This window comes from Peromyscus eremicus, chromosome 17 (genome assembly GCF_949786415.1).
Source record: "Peromyscus eremicus chromosome 17, PerEre_H2_v1, whole genome shotgun sequence".
Taxonomy (NCBI): Eukaryota; Metazoa; Chordata; class Mammalia; order Rodentia; family Cricetidae; genus Peromyscus; species Peromyscus eremicus.
The window spans coordinates 40,709,809-40,728,522 of NC_081433.1; the positions used below are offsets into that span (position 1 = coordinate 40,709,809).

Consider the following 18,714-nt stretch of genomic DNA (forward strand, 5'->3'; position numbering starts at 1 on the left):
TTGCTAGAAAATGGAAACAAGATAAATGCCCTTCACTTTATGTATTGATAAGGAGAATGTTGTACATATTCACTATGGGACAGTATTCATTTTTAAAAAAATAAAGATGACTTTTCAGGGAAATATGTGGACTAGAAAAATAATATACTGAGCGAGCAAAGGCAGAAACAAAAAGACAAATATCCTTTTTTCTTTCTCATTTGTGGATTCTAGACTCAAATCTTCACATATAAGTATATGACTTGGAGAAACCATAGAAACTAGAAAAATCAAAGGGGACCATGGAAATGAGGCAGAACTCTAGAGAGAGGAATGGAAGGATATAGGAGTTGGGAGTGGGGAAATCATGAAGGTAAGCCTTTACCTATTGAGGAGGGGGGGACAATATAGAAGAACAGGGAGGAAAGGTGGATAAACAATACTAAGGATGTTTGAAATAGCCATAGGGAATCATTATTTTACTATTATCTAAAAATACATATAACACTTACAAGTAGGTGTACATACATACATATTTTAAATGAAGTTATATCACTTGGGATGATACTGCCTTCTTTGGGAGCCATAGATTATATAACAACAATAACAACAAAACAGTACCAGACATGAGAAACTCCGTTTTGAGTTGGGGTCAGAAGAGTCTGAGAGAATTCCAAAACACAATAGGCTGCTGTTGTTTTCCAGAAGCTGAAGGTAAATCTCTATTGCTGAAGACATCATACTTTTGGACACAGGACTCAGAGAATTCTAGCTAGATTTGACCCTAGAGCTTCTTCCCAGAGGACTAGTTTTCATGGTACTGGAAGGTGCTGTGCAAGCTGCTAAGGGAGTAAAGAAATTACTAGTTCTCCCTGGCTTGTGAGGACTATGAACCACAACAATGACCATCAAAGCAAAATATCCCTAAAGGTTCAGTAATGACACATATCTTGGTAGGAAACATCATATGTTATTTGTATTAAAGGGACATCATATTTGGTACAATAAATCTTGTCAATAATCCATCACTAGTGAAGTCATGAATCATAGAGGAGAATGCACTAACATTAATTTTCTAAAGAATGGTGATCATTAAATGCCTTCTAAATAGGTGAATATGTACCTACAGATAAATGTAATTCCCAATGCTCATCAAAGAACTTTAGCAGCAGATGGAGACCATTAGAGAAATCCAGAAAATGAAGATAATATCTGACCATAGGTTGTCCATCCACACTTGATACATTTATAGCATGACCCCTTTACCACAGATGCAGGAAACATGGAGAAATATAAAGCAAAAATCAATCAGATTACAACCAACAGAACCAGGAAGGCTATACAGCAGGGGGACCCTAGAATGACTGTGGCTTATAATAAGTTTTGGTTTTATTCAATTACTGGGCAAGCCTCAATGAAACATTTCACAATTAGGATAAGAATTTATACTGTATCAAACTGATAATAGAAAAAATAAATAAATAAATAAAAATGAAAAAAAAAAGTGAAATATAAACCAGAATTGTTGTAAGAACCAGAGACAGAGGACTAGGAAATACATGATACTGTGGTTTCTAGGCAGGGAAAATACACCAACGGAACCTCAATAATATGATTGCTTAAGCAAGGACTAAACAATGAAAGCCTTCAACATGTCAACATGTGTGGAGGAAGTTTCCTGGGGCCCCAACTATAGATGAAAAGCTACAGGTAATTAAAGGCTACAGAGAGAGGAAAAATTAGTCTTTCCTGAGGATGAGACACTAAAAGGTTATCCAATCCCAAGTAGTCAACCTTAAAACCATCTATACGTAAACAACACCACACAAATGCATCAGGTTGTTTATATATATTTATATATATAATAAACATGATATTTTATTATGTATGAGATATATTGTATATATTATATAAAATATACATTTATCTGCATGTATATGCATACAATATTCATTAACAACAATAATTAGAGAAAAAGGGACCATGAATTTGAGAGGGAGTGAGGGGAAGAATGGGAGAGGTTGTGGGAATTGGATGGAGGTTGGGAAATAAGGTAATTATCTCTTCATTAAGTAACAAATAAAAAGATTTAAGAGCAGTTCTGGCTTTTCCAGAGTACCTGAGTCCCAGGCCCATCACTCATGCCAAATAACTCACAACCACCTGCAACTCCAGCTCCTGGGTATGTGGCACACACTTCTTGCCTCTACAAGTATCTACACACATATACCACATTCTTACACACATTAATATATTTGCATAAATAAAGATAAAATAATAATAATAACAAAAATAAATATGTAAAACCAAAAAATGTGATATAGTCTGCATATAATATTTCCAAATATATGATATTCATGAAATATGTCAAAAATATTGAAAGGAAGTAAGTCACACCCAGTCATTATAGACATACAATAGAAAATTTAAAAGCCTAGATAGAAATGGCCCTTATTTGTATATCCTAGGAAGTACTCATAGGTCCATGTAGCTGAATCATAGGGAGAAGAAAAGATGGGTACAAAACAAGGCTAGTCTAGCTAGGGGACAGGAAAATTGGCAGTGTGTCATGTTAGACTCAGCAGAGAGCTAGCAGAGTGATGTAGGCAGAGGGAAAGTATGATCTGACTTACTTGTTTATAAAGGTAATTCTAAAATATTAAGTGTTTAAAAGATAGTTTATTGTGGATGATAGGCACTTGAAGTATAATAGATTGACTTCTCTTTTATCCTTTTTATATAAAAACTGTAATGAACTATATTTTGATCATGTTTTCCCCTGACCCATCCCCTCCAAGATACTCTTCATACTCCTATGTATGCAACTTGTGACTTGATGGTTTCTCTCTAAAAGTAAACAAACAAAAAATACAACAAATAAAAACAATTTTTTTCACCAGAAAATAAAACTCAAATTAAGTCAGGGAAGAAAAATAATTATTGAAATATGAAGATTAGCTAGGAGAGCATGGTGTAGAGCACACATAAAATGATGACATGGGCATAGCCTGAGATGATAGAAAAGACACAGGGAAGTAGCTTGCTGTGAAGTGATGTGGAGGTAGAAATTATATACTTGAATTTGACTGGATATAAGTAGAATCAAAATATTATGTTGGTTGCTGATTTGTATTACTGTTAGAATGTGTGATTCAGTTTACTACAATGGAGGATAAACCATTTTGGGGACTAGAACTACTCAGATCATGAAATAATGTATTTGAAGTATCTTAGAATTTCAGAAGTATTTGTGAACATGTACAAAACAAAAAGGTAAACTGGTTGGTGATGTATGAAACCTCAGGTTAATGGTTTTAATTGCTGGCACCAAAGTAGAGAACCAAACAAATAAACAACCCCCAAACCAGTTTTTGATAGAGAGAAAACACCAGAAACAGCATAATTTAGCTTGATGAAGGGTAAATGGTACAAAGTCATATATACAATGAAAGATTATACATAATGGAACATGAATAAAAAGGTTGAATATAAATAATGCAAGCAGCCAGCAAAGCTGAAATTTGGTAAAGATCTATGCTAAGATTCCAGGAAGAAAGATGCAAATGTCTATGTTGAAACTTGTGGGGAAACCTAAGAAAAAACTATCAAGAGAAATAGGAGAACATAGAACCATTTTCAATCTTGATGAAAGACACTGATGAAAAATGTTCCAGTGCCTTGCTGGGGATATAACTCTATTTTCAATTGATAAAATTGATGATGAAATAATCCAGGATTATATCATGGAAAAAGACAGCATCTTCAATAAATGGTACTGGTCAAGCTTGAAGGCTGAATGAAGAAGAATGCAAATAGATCCACACTTATTACCCTGCACAAAACTCAACTTCAAATGGATCAAAGACCTCAGCAGAAGACCAGATACACTGAATGTGTTAGAAAAGAAAATGGGGAATAGCCTTGAACTCATTGAAACAGGGAAAGTCTTTCTGAATAGAACAATGTTAGCACAGTCACTAAGATCAATAAATAATAAGTGAGATGTCATGAAACTAAAAAAACCTTCTGTGCAGGTAATGACACTGTCTTTCAGACACAGTGGAAGGCTACAGAATAGGCAAAGATTTTTGCCACCTGCACATGTGATAGAGTGCTACTATTTAAAGTGTACAAAGAACTTGAAGAACTGTTTGTCAAGAAAACAAATAATACAACCTAAGGAACATGAGGCACAGATTTAAACAAAGAAACCTCAAAAGAGGATCCACAAATGGTTGAGAAAACTTAAAGAAATGTTCAACACTCTTAGCCATCTAGTAAGTGCAATTCAAAACTACTTCAAGCTTTTAGTTTTATATAAGTCAGAATGGCCAATATCAATTAAATGAGTGATTTCTCATGCTGTTGATGATGCAAAGTAAGGGGACCATCCACTGCTGTTTTGAGAATGAATTTGCACTTGGAAATCAGTGTGATGATTCCTCAAGAAGCTATGACTAGATTTACCTCAAGATCCAGCCCTTTCAGTCTTGGGTACAAATCCAAAAGATGCTTTATCTTGCTTCAGAAACACTTGTTCAACCATGTTTCTTGCTGCTCTATTCATAATAGCCAGAAATTTCCCAGTGAATCAGTAGTCAAAGAAAATGGCTAGGTGTGGTGGCACATGTGTTTAAAACCAGCACCCAGGATGTAAAGGCCATCCTGGTAAACAGAGTGAGTTTCATGATATCCAGGGCTACACAGGGAAACCCTGTCTCAAAAAAAAATTAAAGGAGGAAGGGAAGAAAGGAATGAATGAAAGAAGGAAGGAAGAAGAAAAGAAAATGTACCTTAATACAATGGAATATTACTCATCCATTAAAATGGAACAAATAAACTTGTAGATAAATGGATGTAGCCAAGAAAAAAATCATCCTGAGTGAGATAACTCAGACCAAGTAAGATAAATATCATCTGTATTTGGTTTTATGTGAGTGTTAGATGCTAAGTCTTCCATAATATGGCTATAATCCTTATAAGGAATTAAGTATAAAGTAAGCTGCTGGGGAAGGAGAGCTCTCCCTAGGAAGGAGAAATAGAATGTCAAGGTGGGGGAGCAGGAATAATAGGATCAAAGGGGGAATTAAGGGAAGAGAGGGGTAAGACTGAGAATATGGGGGAGAGAAGCTAAAACGAAGGGTCATTTGAGGGGCCCTATAGAAAACTAGGACAGTTGAAGCTTTTTGAAATATATACATGTATGAAGACGATCTAAATGGAATTTCCAAATACTGGGGAGATTGAGTCCCAATCTCTTATTAGCAAATGAAGCTTGCCATGGTGGGAAAGGGTCACATGTAACTGAGTTATCGGCCAAGGAGGCCCTTCAGAAGACCCCAAACCACCCAGGCTATAGCCAAATCTCCAAATCTTTTGGTAGCTCTCCATAAACTGACAGCAAGGCACTATTGCTGATGACAATTCCTACACAACTCATTGAACATGGAGATGTTAAGATGGTGCCTTCCTATAGCCTTCGCCATGGAAGACTAGTGTTCGCTGGTATTGGTAGGTATTCTGCGTACTACCTGCCTCAAAGCCTCTAATCCCCAATGATGACCTGACTACAAGATAGGCTGGTGCAGTAGTAACAAAACACGTGTGGAAGTAGGGAACCACTATCTGATTGGATTTAAAGCCCTCCCTATGAGATGAAGCCCATCTCAGCTATTGCCCAGGTGGCCAAAAACCTAAGACCAGTGGGAGATGTGGCCATAAAATGACTCCTAATGACACTCCACCTTTCTCCGTCATCATCAGAGAAGCTTTGGCTTTTAGTATATGAGAACAAATGCAGTGACCCACAGCTGATATGCAGAGACTGAGAGACCTTAGAACATCTTGTTCTAAATGGGACATGTCCATCACATACCTCCACTCAAGGCTGAACCCTGAACAAGTGTAGACAAAAAGACTGTAAGAGCCAGAGTGGATGAAGGGCACTAAGGAAACAAAGCCTTAAAACAGTGGGGCTGGCACATACATGAACTCAGAGAAACTGAGGCAGCATCACAGGGCCTGCATGGGTCAGCACCAGATAGGGTCCTAGCTCTGAGAAGTGGCCAGAAGCCAATATCCCTACGTCAGAAGCTCCCTCCAATTGACAGCTACTGACAAATGAAAAATTAATTTCTCCACAGGAATCTCACTGGGCATACCAACCACTCTTAAGGCCAGGCCCGATTCCCAGCAGAAGATAGTCAACACAAAACAAGCTGGACAGCATCTTGGGAATTCATCGTCTCTTAATGTTTTGTAATGGCATTTTCTTTTTAACCTTGCAGGCCCTTTGCTTATATAGTGTGGCTTCTGGTTTTGTGTTTTGAAGGGATTCCTATTTGTATGGATGTGTGTGCCTCTGTGTCTATATGTGTATATAGTGCTTCTTCTTTGATCTCTTTTTCCTCCTCCTTTTACATATTGTTTTGTTTCTGTTTTTATTGTATCTTCTTATTTTATTTTATTATTATTCTTTAGATTGCTGTTTGTTTTCAAAGAAGAGACATAAAGGGTGTTGATTTAGACAGAAGGGGATGTGGGGGCATCTCAGAGGAGTTAGGGGAAGGGAAACTGTAATTAGAATATATTGTATGAAAAGAGTTTTGCATTTACCACAAGCAAGAGGCAGATAACCAGGGAGAGGAATACTAGCGTTGAAGAATTCAGTCCTCTAGGCAGGACATGTCTTTTGCCTGCTAGAACTCTTAGAAGCTTTGACGACCTGCACTAGACCACACAAGAGTGAACAGGTTGAAGTCCATTATGAAAATAAGTTTAGAGCCTCGGCCACCCCCAAGGATGTAAACATAGTTAGCAGGTGCTGTGGGAAAGGTTTCTTCAGTGATGGAGCTGCTCTAAGTTGATAGTCCTGCCATAGGTAGTCTCTAGTATATGGCACTATAAGTAGCTACAATTAAATTTATTGGTTCATCAATTTAGGTTTAGGTGGGATGGTTTCTGTGGTCTGTCACTGAAGCCTTATCTGGGGTAGAGAAATGTGTTCTTATGTCTGTATTGAAAGTTAAATGTACTCTAGATACCTGAACAGGGATATTACAGAACCAAAATAAGTTTGGGAGGACCATCCCTATTGTATATTCATTGAGTGTTGAGATTTAGTGTAAGGGCAGGGTAACTGCAGAGAAAATACTGATGAGACCATTCTTCCTGATATGACATTGAACGACACGACATCAAGATCAGTACCAGTTACATTGTTCCTGTGATAGGTGAAAAGGTACACAACCACATGTATTCAATCTAAAGATGGGATATCCATGTGTATGTGAGACTGAAGTTACACAGTGGCCATCAGTTTCCTCTATGTGATATGAAGTGCCTCATCTTCTGGAAGAATATGACCCACCTTTTAGCAGAGTTCAAAATGGATAGGCAAGAGAGTGGAGAATATATTGCAATCCCTAAAAGTAGGGCATTTAGGATAGGATCATAAAGAAGATGTGCCACTGGTCACATGTCCCCCTCTCTGGGATGTAGACATAGAACGGAGGCTGAACTGTTTGCCCAGAAAGAACTTGCTATATTAAGAGATGCATTAAAAAGTAAAAAAAAAAAAAAAAAAATGTGAAAATGTTTCTCTCTACCCTAACCCTTAAATTCAAAGGTACATTTGAAGTTTGGTGAGATTGAGATGCTGATTTATCACTTCTTATGACTAGGTGATCATAAGGGAAATCAATTATACAAAACAGTGGTAATCAGGGACCACTCTGCCTTTTAATTACTGGAATTGGGAAAGATTTTAAAGCAAGGTTGGAAAAAAAACCCTCTCACAGGCTACTTTGTGAGGCTATGAGGCATGGTGGCTGCTGGGATCAACGTGCATGATTGCAACTGGTCTGAAAGCAGAGGAAAATCTATGATAAATGGTGGACATTCAGAAAAATATCTAATTTCACAGGTGATGTAATGTTAACCTTTGAATGTATTAGAGACTGAAAAAAGCCTCAGGAAAATGTGAAAGGACAATGAAGAATTGAGTATGGGAAAGCAGGTCCCCTGGCATACAGAGGTCGGGCATAACCCTGAAATTATTAGGATCTTACAGGTTGGGTACAGCATACATGACACTTGTTAACAAATAAAAAAAATGAAAATAAAAATCTTAAAAGTAGGATTAAAGGTCTGAGTGAGATCTATTGGTTACTAGCAAGTTATGCGTGCCCCTACTACAGTCTTTGAGTTGTCAGATCCTCCTCATCAATGTTGTGGCTCATAGGAATCATTGATAGGTAAGACTGTTGGTTGTTTTTCTGCTTTCCAAGCTTACATGGTACCTTACAGTACCATGAAAGCCACGCCTCAAGGAAGAGATTTTTTCAGGTCAGTTCCAATTCAAGAATTTCAGGTCCCTGCAACTCAAGTGCATGGTGTTTTCAGCAATAGCTCAACTGATGCATATGTACAATAAAAGTCTCACACATAAGACTCAAAGAACACTGTAGAGGAGGGGGAGGAGAGATTATAGGAGCTAGAGAATCAAGGAATTTGCTGTGACATCGTGTCTCCTAGTAATGTCAGAAGCTACAGCCTTATAATCTCACCAACCTGACTTCATACACACGAGTTGAGCAAGGGCAAAAACAACACATATGCTAAAGTGGACATGGGAAAGCCCTGATGCCTCAGCACCACACAAAGACCTACAGGCAACTGTGGAATGGGCAAAGTGAGAGAAATAAGGCTCCAGGGAAGAGAATACCACGTTGTTATCTAATACCAAATGGTCACCCCGGAAAGCAGAAACACAAGTACCATTATGCAGAATGAGAAGACTGAATTTATACATTTAGGAATATATACATATATGCATGGATGCATGTAACAACAATTATTAAAACAAGAGGCCATGAATCTGAAAGAATGCTAGGAAGGTTATATGGGAGGGTTTGAGGAAAGGAAATGGAAAGAGGAATGTAGTAATTATATTATAATATAAATTAATAAAAGAAATATTTTAATAAATATTAATTAAGTTAGCCAGGCAGTGCTGGCCCATGCCTTTAATCCCAGCACTCAGGAGGCAAAGGCAGTTGGATCTCGGTGAGTTTGAGGCCAGCCTGGTCTACAAAGCAAGTTCTAGGATAGCCAGAGTTTTAACACAAAGAAACCCTGTCTTGAAAAACCAAAAGAAAGAAAATTAAGTAAATTTTGAATCAATGTATTACCACACAGTATGTTTTAAGATAAGAACAAGTAACTTATTTTCATTTATCTATTTTGAGTCTTTTAGTTAATGAAATCACTTCACTAAAATAACTCATATAATTTACAAAACGTCTAGTGATTCAAGAAATATAAGCCATTAAGAAATTTGAAGGTTTTAGAATATATGTGATGGGGGAATATCTTTCTGTATGCTGTGAATATGTATTGCTCTGATTGGTTGATAAATAAAGTTGTTTGGCCTATGGCAAAGCAGCTTAGAGGCAGGCAGGAAATTCAAGAGAGGAAGAAGGTGGGGGGAGGGGGAGATGAGACAACCAGCCAGCCGTCCAAGAGCAACATGTAATGGGACACAGGTAAAGCCACGGAACATGTGGCAATACATAGATTAATAGTTACGGGCTAACTGAAGATATAAGAGCTATCTAGCCAAAAGTTTGAGCCAAGGCCATGCAGTTATAATTAATATAAGCCTCTGTGTGTTTACTTGGGGGATACGGGTGGGAGAAATTTGTCTCAACCGCTGGCAGACCGGGACACAGGGAATCTTCTGACTAGAGATATGAACAAGGAGAAAATGTAAGAAAAAAAAATACAAAGGGAGAACAAAAAGAAATATTTTTTAAAGAAAAAGTAGTTTGGATGAAGGTACTTTTATGGGTGGGGAAATCTCTCCTCAAAATCAAAAAATTCTACCACCAAGATAAGGTAATATCCATATCAGCCCTAAAACAATACAGGCTTCATTTACTGTTTTATATTTCCCACCTGAACTAGATGGTACAAGACTATCATTAAAGACACTGCAAGCTTTTATACCAGGACATGGAAAAATCAAAGTATCACCCCACTAGAAACTTACTGGTTTTTTGACTGCCTTTAATAGTGATAGAATGAGCAATTCAGGACCCAGGGAGTGGGAATGTTCACCAATGGTCCTACCTGATTGCACACCCAATGTACTATATTACCAACATTCAGGGAATCTATGCTTGCTCATGCAGTTGGGGACAACTGTTATTGCTGCAACCACCACTCTGTTTGAACTGCAGGGAATTCATGTTTGGAATTGTAAGCCTAGGCAAAATCCAATGGAAGTCCAAGGCCACAGTGGGTAATCTGCTGCTGTTGTTTCCCTCAGTGGTTATAATACTCATGCCAATTCCTTTCTAAATATTCTTGTTTGTATATGAAGTTTTCGTTGCTATTGGCCTTCTTATTGGAAGTTTATTTTTACAATAATGATTCGTGGTTACTCATTACTAGTCTAAGTGATAAAAATTAAGCAACTCCACTTGGGAGGCAGAGACAGGTGGATCTCTGTGAGTTCAAGGCCAGCCTGTTCTCCAGAGCTAGTCCAGGATAGGCTCCAAAGCTGCAGAGAAACCCTGTCTCGAAAAACCAAAAAAAAAAAAAAAAAAAAAAAGCAACTTTTAAATGCTCAGCCCTGAACAGAAAATTAATACTGTCTTCTCTAAGACATAGTGACTATCTCAGAAGAGCAAAGAAAAAGAAAGAGGAGTTGGAGGCATTTAACAGCAGAGTTTTGCAGAGTTTTATGTACTCTGTTCCAGTTGGGAACGACCATTGCCTTCTTGAATTCTCAGCAATTGTGATCATGTACACAGGACCTACATAGGATTCTGTCTCGATTGACGTGATGGTTCCTTGTGATGCTTCAATTCTTTTATCTGAAATATTTGCTTTGTGCTACAATATGTTGAAAACACATACTGTTTAATTTTATGGGAGCCCACAGTTAAGAGAATTTGGACTTTTAAAGTAGGGTTGTGTTTTATATTATGGAAATGGAATTATATTGGAGCCAAGGGGTTGAAGGATGATATAAAATAGATGTTTGTTTGTTTAGTTAAGAAAGGGTAAAATGTAATAGCTTTTTTGATTTGATACAATCTAGCATCATTAGGGAGACTCTCAAAAGGAACTGTCTACACTGATTTTACCACTGAAGTGAAATTAGACATATACTTAAACAATTTGTGTTTAGGCAGACAATAACTATTTTAGGATGATATATATAAATATGTATACAATATCTGCCATCTTCATGTTTCTAGTGACTTTTACAATTACATTTTTCCTAGTGTATGCTTATCTGCTCTACTCTAGATTTTTCATCTTCAACTCATTCTGTGCCTTGGTCTGTGAACTTTTATTTTTATTTTTTTGACAATTTTAAAGTTACACCAGTAAATTCAGAGCTCTGGTTAAAGTATAATATATATATATATATATATATATATATATATATATATATACACAAATACATAAAATGATTTGCAAATGATTCACAAATATATATTTTATACTAAGAAACAGTCATTAGACTTATCTCTCAAAATTTACAAGTATGTATTCTTATATATGTATGTGATATTACTCCTATTATATTATTGTTTATCTTTACACACTTTCTGTTTGCCCTCAGTAGGTTATACACTCAAACACTATTAATATAAACAAAAGGTGATAACTTTCTATACATTGTTCTGTTTCATTTTTTACATGATATTTACAATAACAAGAGTAGTAGTATTACTTTTAATCTAATCATCTTTATTAATTACTTCAAAATTATTTTTATTTCAAATGATTTTGTAATATACTGAAATATCTAAAATTCTATGTTTTCATTGAGACCTCAGCTATGTATTTTTTTAATATGACTGGACACTCTTAATACTTTCTTTAATGTCTGTTTGTACTTAACATCCATAAAATGATAATTATAAGATAACATAGCAAATTAGGTTCATAGATGTTGCTTCAAACCATTTGCATCTCTAATTGGTGTTGTTACAGATGTGCTTCAATACATTTAATTAACCTCTGAATATTTCTTAGGGATTGAATACGGTGGTTAAATGATAGGGATCTGGAACATACTAACTACCATTTAAGATATTATGCTAAACATCACTCCCTTCAGAAGTGTACAAGACAGTTCCCCACATTACAGAATTTCCATATCTTGTTAATATTATTTTTTAAACTTTGAAAAGAATAACTCATCTTAAATGTTATTCTAAGCTAAATGAGTTGTATACTGCTTATATATCTATGACAACATTTACCTGTTTCCTGGTTATAGAGCATCTGTTATTTTTTTTCTTTAGTGTTTGATTCTGTATACTTTGATTAAATTATTCAATAATTGTTTAATAATTACCCCAGTTAATGAACAAGTTTTTTCAGGATTTCAGTCCTATCTGTCAGTTCTTCCTCATAACATCACTTCCTGAGCCCATAGAAATCTCAAACTGCAGGTTTGGGATTTGTACATTACTATTTCATCATTCCGCACGCACACACATACCCAGGCTTACATTTTTCCAATATTCACTAGTTGATTCTCTTTCTTCCATATCTCTTACTGCAATTTAAATACAAATGTTACAATAATTGAATTATACCATATATTCTCTTCCCCATTTATTTGCCTAAAGGTCTCCCTCCTCTCAGTTATGTGAAAATGTCTCCAAGTTCCTTGGTTTTCATCTCACTTGCCCTTATTTCTGTGATTTTTTCTGACCCCCTACATGCTTTGATAGCTATCTTTGTAGCCCTTTATAGTTTATTATTATAGAATATTTATGTTGTGGCTACCCAGTTTCTGAAGAACCATTTTCCATTGGCCTTTATATGCTCAATTGGGGGCATAGCAATTAATAATATAAGTCTATTTATAGAAAGATTGCTTTAGGCATACCCACATCCTTATCCTATAACAAAACAACAACAGAAAGAATGGCCTTAATCTAAATGTTTTTAATGTAATGTATGATTATCAGTAATTTCTAACAGTAGCTACCATATCTCTGACTTTCTCCCTACGAAGCCTAGATAATCAAACATTAAGTTGAATTTTAGTTTTCATTAAGTACATACAAATTGAGTGCTTAGCTAGCTTACATCTGTCTATTTAACTGCAAGAGACAATTTAAGAGGAAAGGAAATGGATATAGTGCTAGAAGCTCTGAAATGTATTCCTCTCCTCTATCTACAAGGAGTAGAGAAAGATAATGGTGAAGCGCCTCTGCAGCATATTAATGTGTTTCCGTGAAAGGCAAAGGAGATTGTTAGGAGCAGTGGGCCGGGGGAACATATATTAACTATGGTTTCGTGGGAAAAGCCACCAGCCATTATTTGAGTTTGTTCAGGGGTCAACATTGTAACACAGGTGAGGTCATCCTTGAAGGATTTTTCTCACTTTCCATTATCTATTAGTGTACACATTTTAAAGCAGTAGTTTAAGATACTCAATAAATATTAATAATTCATTAAATTGCCTACATTAGAGAGGTGAGAATGCTGTTATTTTCATTTGATCAATAGAAGGATACAGAAAGATATTAATGACTTGATCATAAGAGTAAAATCAAAAGGAGGATTTATGCTAGATTAGACAACATTTAACAATAAGCTATTCTCTGGAATTTGTTATTGGCATTGAAACAATCTTCAGGGAAGTTGAAAACAGCAGACATTTTACATGCTTTGCAGCAGTATGATAAAATTGTAATAAATACAAAAATTTTGGTGGCAGGCATCTTGTAGATTGCCAATAACTCCCTCACACAGAACTCCCTATGTGGAAAATTCTCAGCGTACATCAGAATACTGTCAGAACAATGTGTCACTCACAACTTGCTCTTATAATTTCTTAGGTAACAAAAAATGCACAACTATATTTCACTATTTAAAATAATTCAGATATAGAAGCTTCAATGTTCTATTCTATAGAAAGGAAAAGGGTATGTATTAGGAGTTATGTCTGAGTTTACAATGGTTTGGCTCCTAATTATCTGTGGCACACTGGATAATAGTTTAAAGACATCATTACTACTATGCATGTCTGACCGTCTTGTTTTCCAAGTTAGGTGTTAAAAATCACAAGTTCTATAAAAACAGAAAGAAAGAGCCTCATGGAAATAAAAGAACATATACATCATTTTAATGCAACACCTACAGAAAAAATGTAGCTATTAAAATTTTTTCTGCCTATAACCTGAAGTCGTGATATTTTAGATGGGATATAATGTTCCTCAGACTAAGAAAGGGTGAATTGAACTAGATGATTGAAAAACTCAAATATGGCATAAAATATGTTTTTTTTTTCAGAATGTGTATTCATTGCCTTCCAGTGTCAGAAAATATAAAAACCAGAAGTGCGGAAAATTTGACATGTATAACTATGAAAGAACCAAGAAGCTTCTTAATTCTGAAAAAGAAATATTTGGAATTGCTTACAGGTAATGAAAAAATGTAAATGATGGAAATAGAAATGATGACATCATTCAGAGGTTAATAGTGAGAGTGGAATACTAATAGAAGCCAGCTTCTATGTGCCAAGTCAGGTCCCATTCACGATAACTGTAAATGTTAGTTCACAAATGGAACTTGAACAGAGTGGCACCATGACAATGTACTAGGCAAAGGGGAGTGCATTTAAATAAAATTACATTATATATATATATATATATATATATATATATATCCATTTGCATTGTAATTGAAATGCTAATCTCAGGGCTTAAATTATCCTACAGATAGAATATGTACTGAACAATTTATAGTCCCAGTTGTAATTTGACAGGATTGTATAAATGGTTTGTATAAATAGATGGATGTTTGAATTGTGAAAAAAAATATATACGGCATATAATTACATTTAGATCTAAAGTTAGTTTTGTAATTATTTTACCTCAAATATTAAGAATGATTAAAATTCCATTTCCACTTTAGAATATCATCTAAGTAAGATAAAGCCATTTTTAACTTTTAAATTGACCATGTATGTTTTTTCTTATATTCTAGAAATAACATTAAGCATATTTTAGCAATACAATTAAAATGAAGATTCTAGAATACACCAAAATAACTGACTGTCTTAGCAATGAAACTTCCTAGTACCTGGAGATGGGGGCACAGTAAACAAGATTTAAATATCAAGAGGAATATTCTTAGTTAACAAATTTCCTCATTAATTTCTTTCATCTGTTGACGGGTTATCAATAATAGTTGATGGTAAATATTTAATCATGGGATTTCAAGAGTAATGTATATGATGACTCAAGAAACCCATGACTTCTTTCTAAAAGTATAGCATTTAGGACTATGCAGTTGCAGGGGGAAATTGGATGTTTTCCTCCAGTGAATTGTAGTCAAATTTGGGTGCTGTGTTTTAGCATTACAAGCAGATAGAATAATTTGTATTACATTCATTTATTGACATTAAACAAAAGGATTATTTCTGATCTTTCTGCTAATAGCACAAGCATTTTGAACAAAAAGCTACATTATATTAAATATCTATTCTATCAGGCATTTTTATATATTATATTATGTATTATACAATCGAGTTGATGAGGCTGAGTGAGGTTCCTTGTGGTTTGTTAGAATCAGGTCACAATTTGTTCAATTCAGTATTGGCAGTAGAGCTCAAAGGGCATAGACCTCTGGTTCAGAAGCCTGCCTTTTCATAGCATCAATGCTTTCGAGTTAGTTCTTTTCAAATTCTGCTACTTAATGAAGATTCAGTAGTTTATGAGCAACAAAGTACTTGACACCATGCATCTTTATTCTCAGTGATTAAAGGGTGGAAACTTTTCTAAATTTCAATGTAACTGAAGGAATACATCATCATCAATCAAAGAGTCCAAATGAAATGCTAGCTAGTCATTGGAGTTTGAATCTGAGCATTTGGATAACAGATTTATTGTTTAGAATTTTCAGAAATTTCTTAAATGTCCCAAACATATTTTAACCACTATAATATTTATGAATTAATATTAGGTATGAATTATAAAATTACAAAATAAGCTCTTAGTTCTCAATATTGCTCACTCTTGAATTTTTTTTGTAGTAATGCAAAGCAATCATATCTTGTGATGCTTTATATCATGTTTTTATTCAACAATGATTACTTCACCAAGGAATACAGTCCTACTTTCAAATTTCTCTGCCTCCTGAATGATCAATAATAAATTCATTGCCCTTACAAATTATCCAATATCAGGTATTTACTTATAGAAACAGAAAACAGATTAATCTATTTAACATTTCTTGAATTCTTTGACTCTCTCCCCTTGTAGCCACAAGATACATGCATCTGTATTTCGCTGGCAGGTATTTCTTTCAACAACATCCAACAGAAAAGCTTTACCTGGATGAGGTTAATTTAGATGATATGCCCACTCAAGGTTTGATCACTTTTCATTACTTGGATTCATTCTGTAGTCCTACAGCTGGAGCCAGGAATAATCAACTTCTATTAAATGCAGAGTATATTGCTGAGCGAGACAAAGCGGAAAGTACAGCTACCAAAATAAAATGCCATATGTTTTCTATAATGACCGATCATGAATCTATGACCAAACTTCCATCATGTTGTCTACACTGCCTAGATAAGAAAGTCCAAATTTTACATATGCACACTTAGCACATGAGTTAAGTTTTAATAATTGTTAAGCTAAAATTAAAAGTGGAAACCAGACCAGAAAAGTTCTTGGTTAAAAAGAAACAAGCTAGCCATAGAAACAACCTTAATCCCGTTTAAACTTTAAATAGGTGGGAAACACAATGTTGGTTGGTCATTTCCAGTAAATGTGTGAAAGAAAGGCAGAACGTAACCTTTGTCCATCAAACCTGTCAATTAACCTTCAGCCACAAGAAAACAAGATAGATCAAAAAGGCAACTGTGTAACTAAACAACCAAGTTTGTTTCACTTCTACATTTCCTTTGTAACATTTGCTTTTAAAGCCATCCCAGCAATCAACTATTCTCGTTTGATGTTTCTCAGTTCACAAAAAAGTTTCATGCAGATAAACTACCTAGAGTTTTATCTTATCTGGTTTTTATTTTTGGTCTCTATCTTAAATAATTATTTTTATTCAAAGTTAACAAAATTTAAAAATTTTAAAATTTTATAACTGTTTAATTGTGTGCTTTAACTGACGTACACATTCACACATTATCTTCTAGTTTGTCTAAGTTGCAATGGGGTAAATTCATTTTATTACAATATATTTGTATTTTAGAGTAATAACTTTCATTTGTAATTAAAGCTAATTTTAGGGTTTGCAATATGGCTCAACACATTTGCTGCAAGTCTGACATCCTTAGTTCAATCAACAGATATCACCTACTGACAGAAAATATGCACTCCTAAATATTGTCCTTTGGCCTCTCCATGCATCAGTTGGCATAAATGCTGTCCACACACCAGTGAACACATCGCCCACTTAGTAAGCAAAATTAAAGAAATATGTAAAAATCTAGTTCCATTGGAAACAAAAAGGTCACCATACATTGTCTTCTGTCTCCTAGGTGGAATGGGATTTGCCTTCAGTGGTGAGTACTCATCAGAATCAACGCAAACATTTATTAAAAATTCTATGCATAACAAGGCAACAGCTTTTTTCCATGTGTCAGGATGGTGAAATTCATCACCTTCAATCCCATACTCAAAAGCCATTGAGCAATTCGTCAAGATATGGTGAATACAATAGACGACAACAAAGCAAACAATTCTGAGCCTAATTGTCTTCCTTACACAATTTGATTTTTCTGCAAAGCCTATTTCATCATCGAGCATGCGACAGATTCATTTATTTCTCACTGGAATATGAGGTTTGTTATCACAGAGACTTAGTTGTTTATTTCTAAACATTGATATATGACCATGAATATGTTTCAATCTGGTACTTGGTTGACTTTCCACTTATTCATGCATCCTACACACATATCTATTTATAAAGTTCCCTGTATTTTATTACTGCATAGTGATGTTATGATTGACCATTTGCAAATGCTAATTACCAAAGTTCAATCTCATTGAGGAATTATTAGACCTTTATAAGAATACTAAAACAGGCTACATGTGAGTTACTTTAACACACTTCTTCAAAGTTAGATTGTAATGTCACTTATTAAGTACAAGGGGTTTTGTAAATATGTAGTGTTCTAGAATCAAGGTATTGATATTTCTTCAACATGGTTTCAGCTTATATATAAAAGCCTTGTATGGTAGGAAAAAATGTTTACATTTTTTTTTTGCAATACAACTAAAAAACAAGACAGAAAAAAATAAAGGAGAATAACCTAAAAAGAAAATACCCCCGATGCATACAATCTAAAAATGAGAACCATAGAGGAAATAGGTTTATTTATATATTGATCAATAGTTTTCCATTGAAGACAAATTTCCATGCCACTTGGAGACAGAGGGAAATACTTTTCCATAACTGAAGTAAGTTGCACTGGGTTTCGAATATCTGGTAGGTATGTTTCAAGGATTTAATAATGCTCAGAACAGTCCAACCCATAGCAAAGAATCACACAATCAAAATCTTAATGGTGTCACAGTCTAAAAATCTAGATCCTATGTACTTGATAAACTCAAGCTAAACCATATATATATATATATGGTTTTTCAAGACAGGCTTTCTCTGTGCATCCCTGGTTGTCTTACAACATACTCTGTAGACTAGGTTTTCCTTGAACTCACAGTGATCCTCCTGGTT

General features: G+C 35.0%; 1 long non-coding RNA gene across 2 annotated transcripts in view; it reads left to right on the plus strand.

Annotated features, from left to right (window-relative positions):
* The first annotated feature begins 282 nt into the window (after positions 1-282).
* Positions 283-18,714, plus strand: part of LOC131894344 (uncharacterized) — a 62,657-nt gene continuing 44,225 nt past the window's right edge. For both annotated transcript variants that reach the window (XR_009374891.1, XR_009374892.1), the window contains exons 1-3: positions 283-352; positions 14,311-14,441; positions 17,519-17,821. This is a non-coding gene — a long non-coding RNA (uncharacterized LOC131894344). The remainder of the gene's footprint in view (positions 353-14,310; positions 14,442-17,518; positions 17,822-18,714) is intronic.